This window comes from Asparagus officinalis, unplaced genomic scaffold, assembly GCF_001876935.1.
Source record: "Asparagus officinalis unplaced genomic scaffold, Aspof.V1 AsparagusV1_Un12, whole genome shotgun sequence".
In the NCBI taxonomy this organism is placed as follows: domain Eukaryota; kingdom Viridiplantae; phylum Streptophyta; class Magnoliopsida; order Asparagales; family Asparagaceae; genus Asparagus; species Asparagus officinalis.
The window spans coordinates 11758-17322 of record NW_017972278.1 but is presented as its reverse complement, the minus strand read 5'-3'; positions in this window follow the sequence as shown (position 1 = coordinate 17322).

Below are 5565 nucleotides of genomic sequence, written 5' to 3'. Positions count from 1 at the left end.
CTCCTTTCTGTGCACTCTTATGTTAGGTCTCATGTTATGAGCCTATTCTTCTAATCTTATTGATGATTCAAAACAATTCTAATTATTGTTTGTCTAGTGTTTATGTTTCCTTTATTAGGTATTTAGACAAACATGTATTGGACAGTATGGATGGAATGCGCATTCACGATCATATCCAAACTGGAGGGTTGGGGAGTAAGTCGAGTCGTGAATTTGACAAAGAAACCTCAAAGTAGATGTGTTGAAAGCCATTACAAATTCATGTTAAAAGACCAAGGCACAAGCTCTCCGCAAGTGGTACCAAAGATAGAGCTCGTTGAAGATCACAAGCTTTTGGGATATATTTAGTTTAGCGTTTTTATAACTTGTGTGTTAATACATTTAAGCCATATTTAATCACACACACGTATTTGTTGATTTTATTCAAATATAAGTGTTTTTATTAAGATTAATTGTTTATTAGTTATTAGACTTTCCAATGATTATTTATACAATTTATGGAAGTCTTATAAATCATTTTACTAGTTTCCCAAAACATGGTTTATGTCAGAAACATGTAAGTTTTACTTGTTCACCGCATATCGTGTTTTGGGACTAGTTTTATAAAATGGATGAGTTTTCACATTGTAGGAAGATGCAATTACCAAAAATTTCATTTTTGTAACATGTTATATTATCATGTTTGATAAATATTTTCCGCAAAGTTTCATAATTTTGGAATTTATTTGTTTTCATTTTTAAAGGCACTTTAAAAATCAGTGTTTTCAACATGAACAGTTGCCTGTGCCGTTTATAAGTCGACTTATTAAAACACCTTAAGCAAGGTCGACTTATGAACTACTTGGAATGTGGCCCCAAAAACTCCTTGCTCATGTCGACTTTACTCGAAGCTGTTATTCAGTCGACTATATACCAAGCGACTTATGTCATTTTTCTAGTCGACTTATGAAGGTGTTACAGATTAATGTATTTTGACACCGCAAGAGATTTACAAAATAAAATATACTTTCTCTCAGAATGGGAATCGTGATTTAAGAAAAAAAAAAAAAAAATTCGTCTCTAACATGTTTCCAGTATAATGTTAGAAGCTTCTTAAAAATTTCATGGATTTTTTGGAGTTGATTTACTAGTCAACATTGGATCTTTAATAAATCCGTGGTTGTTTTTTCAGCAGTTTTTAGAATCTGAAATATCTTATGTTCAAATATTTAATTTTTCTCACAATTGAGAAGTGATATTTCATAAATATCTTTTTTGTTAAAAATGTTTCATCTGACATGTTTAAAAACATCCTCAAAAATTTCATTACATGTTATGGAGTTGATTTACTTATTTTTTGATGATTTGTAAAATATCCAGATAACTCCAAAATTCTAGAACATGCCGTGATCTGTTCTCATACGGGACGATATGCAAGTCGACTTACTCTCTCCTCAAGTCAACTTACATTGTTTCAGCTATACGGCTAGTTTTCCAGTGATTTATGGTTTTTTGGCTTTATTTGCGATGATCTTTCTCTTGGGTGTTCTTTGGGATTGGGTTTCATGGAGCCTATACAAATGACCTTCATGCCGCTTCCGATATTCTAAAAAAGCCAATAGAATTGTGTTTAAAGAGTTTTGTTTAAGGGTTTAGTGTTTGTTTAAAAAGCTTTTAAGCATTTACAAGAGTTTGGTTTGTGGAGCAAATTTCACAAGAGCAAGTGGAGATCATCCTTGGTGTTTGAGCATTCATTCTTCTCCCTCTCTCTTGTCATCTATAGAGAAGTTTTCTTAAACTCAATTCTAGCATTTTATAAGTTTGTTCTTAATTTCATAAGCTAGATTTCATATTGAGTTTATATTGTTTTATCTCTTTGATCACACACAACCTATTGAGCTTATTGTATTTTCATACTTAGTATAATTTGGGTTGTGGGATTGTGTGACTTAGAGTGTGAGCCTACATTGTGTTCTCATCCATTGTAGAGAACAATTTATTTGTATTGAGCAAATTATGGGGATTCACTTTGTATTACACTAGTACACCAAGAGGAGTGTGTGGTGAGAGACGGGGTTGTCCCAAGAGGAGTGGGGTAGGTGATAATGCCTAGAGAGAGGTTATAATTCCTAACACTTGAGGGAGACACGGGCTAGAGACTAACACTTGATGTGGTAGTTAGTGTAGTCGGTTAGCTAGAAAACCGTATTGTGAGGTGTAAACGTTTTTCGGGTAAGCGTAGAAAACCCGGTGTGGTAGTGGAGATCTCCTCGAGGTGAGGAGCGGGGACGTAGGTCAGGCGGACCGAACCTCATGAACATATGATTTGTTTGTGATTGCATTGGCGTACTTTTATATTCGTGCTTATTATTCATATTACCTTTGTCAATTGCTCATTGTTTATTTTACCCACTATCTAGTTTTGTTTGTTCACCCTTGTGTTAACTTGTATATCCTTGCTCACATATTGTTCATAAGTCATTTGCTAGAATATATACTTGCTAGGATATTTGTTAATAAGTTTTAAATTGGCATAAATCGGATTAGATTAGCATAAACCCTATTCACCCCCCTCTAGGGTTCCTTCCTAGCGGTATTAGGGTACTTTCAATTGGTATCAGAGCTTGGTGCTCTTTGATTTAAGGTCTAACCACCTTGAGTTAAAGATCCAAGTTATCTTTTGGTGCTAATCTAGTTTTGCGATTTATTGATTACATTGCTTGCATATTTATATTATTATGGCTATGAATGATGCACCTTGTTTAGGCTATAATCCTAATGTTGCTCCTAGAATAGTTGATTTCCCCTATGACCAATGGTGTTCTAGATTTAATATATTTGTTAGATCTAGACATTTTGATTTATGGGATATTATAGATGAAGCTTATATTGTACCCACTACGGAGAAATCCAAGTGGTGTAAAAATGATCATAGAATGTTTATAATGAACAAGCTTTTGTTAGAATTTTTGCTTAATGCTTTTGACTCATCCTTTTCTAACAAATTTGTTCATTTTGATAGTGCTTATAATTTATAAAAATTTATAGAAGCACATCAAGGCAACTTGGAGGAAATCCGACGTAATTTGGAAGATTCTTCTTCAAGTAGGCTTGGAGCATCATCATCATGCACTCGGCCGCTAGGCAATAGCCCTAGCGAGGTATGCGATTCGGATTCCGAAAATGAATTATCCATTAGCGAACTCGCATGTGCATATGATAGGTTAATGCATGCCTACACTAAGTTGCATAATAATTTCATTGATCTTAAAAGCAAGCATGTTAATTTAAAATCCGATCATGAATTGCTAGCATCAAAATTTGATACTATTGCTAAAGATAATGTGATCCTTAAAGAAAATAATGAAAAATTAAAATTGGATCATATTACCTTGAGTTCCAATGTTGCTAGCTTAATTCATGAGAAGAATGATGCCATGTTAGAAGTAGAGTCTATTAGAAGTAAATTTACATCATTTAAAAATGATCATATTTGCTCTACTTCTATTGACAATGCTTCTATGCCTAATGATGAGTTGAACAATATTAAATATCGCATTTCATCTTTAGATTCAACTCTTAACACATGCATTGTTAATAACAAGAAACTTATGGACTTATGTGCAAAGTCTCGTGCTAACTCTTCAAAACCAAGCACTCACTATGCACATATGTATAGCAAAGTTTACAAATGCTCAATTTGCGGTCGTAAAGGCCACATTGCTAAATTTTGCTATGATGCACACAAATCTTCTAAGACTAATGCTTCTTGTGCATCTCATAGATGCACACAAATCTTCTAAGACTAATGCTTCTTGTGCATCTCATAAGGCTTCTTCATCATACACACATGCACATGTATCTATTTCTCATCATAAGCATGCTAATGTGTATAAATGTGTTCTATGTGGTCGTTTTGGCCATTTGGCAAAGTATTGCTTTGATTTGAAAAAGAATTCTAGTTTGCCAAATGTTTCTAGTAGACCACATGTTTTTAAATGTGATGTTTGTGGTAGGTTTGGACATCTTGCTAAATTTTGTTATGATTTGAAAAAATGTTCAAACTTGCCAAATTTCTCAAATAAACCACCTTTGTTTAATGATGTTTCTCATTTGCAAAATAATTCTAAAAGACAATCTTTATTTGCAAATGTTCCACGTGCACCTTTTAATGATCAACATAAGCAAATGCTTCCTTTCCATTGTACATATTGCAATCGGAAGGGTCATTTGAGTAATTATTGCTATAACCGATCCCGTGCACCATATATGTCCAAGAGGGTTCATAACCCTAGGACTTTGAGCTTTAATGATAGGGGTCATGTCCCTAAACAAACCGGCACCAAGAATACTTGGGTGCCAAAATAATTTTTAAAGCCAAGAATTTTAGTACTTTTTCTTTTTCTTGGTTTCGAAAAATGTATTTTAAACTTTTATGAAAACAATTCCTTTTATTGGTTAAAATCTTTTGTTTTCATGATTATTTGATTTGCTTTCAATTTTAAATGAGAGGTTTGTAGTTATATACCCTCCGGGTTTATTGGGTGTTTATTCCCAAATCATGTTTACCGGATGCTAAAATGTTCATATGGGTTAATACTAGCTCAAGAGCTAGATAGAGTTGCCTCTCTTGATTTTTGAAAATCAATGATGATTTGGTTTCATGATTTAAACTTTGATTTATGATTTCAAATTGGTTGATTTGTTTCATTTGAAAACTTTTTACATGATTCTCATGTTTCTCTTCTTTTGATTTCATAAATCTATTTTATACATTGGCTTTTATGATATGAGACAAAGTGACATATTTATATGTGTTCTCATTATCTTCATGTATGTGAGTAAATTTTTTGCATATTCATGTATGCTTGCTCACATATGTTTGCCATGATCCTTTATTGCATATATTCTATATGGCATTTTGATAGGGGGAGCAATCCCTATATATATTTCTTGTTTCATACTCACCTATGCTTATTGATAGGGGGAGCTTTCGCTCTCTTAATTCTTTTGTCCCCTTTTTGATGTTGTCAAAGGGGGAGAAATATTGTGAGTATACATTTATATGCATGTGTATTATCTTGTATATGTTCATTTCCTTCATGCATATATTCCTTTTTGTAAATTGTTTGTCATCATCAAAAAGGGGGAGATTGTTGGCCTTCTTGTTTTGATGATGATTTACAAACAATTTACCACTAATGTTGTTTGTTTAGTATTTATGTTTTCGTATTTATTGTAGACAAACAACGTAGTTGGAGGATGGATGGAATAGAGCTTCAACGATCATATCCAAAGGAGGTTGGCGGAATGTCGGGTTGAAGCCTATACAATTCAAGTTAAAGATCAAGTTCAAGCTTCATCCGCAAAGTGTACCAAGTCAAGCTTATTGAAGATCAAGATTGCTTGGGTAATTTAGTTTAGGGTTTATATTATGTGTGTTTAATACGTTAAGCTCAATATCTATACACACACATTTATTGGTTTCTTCATATATATATATATATATATATATACACAAGTTTTGGTTTCTATATATATATATAGTTTTATATATATACATACATAGTTTTGAGTTTTCATGTT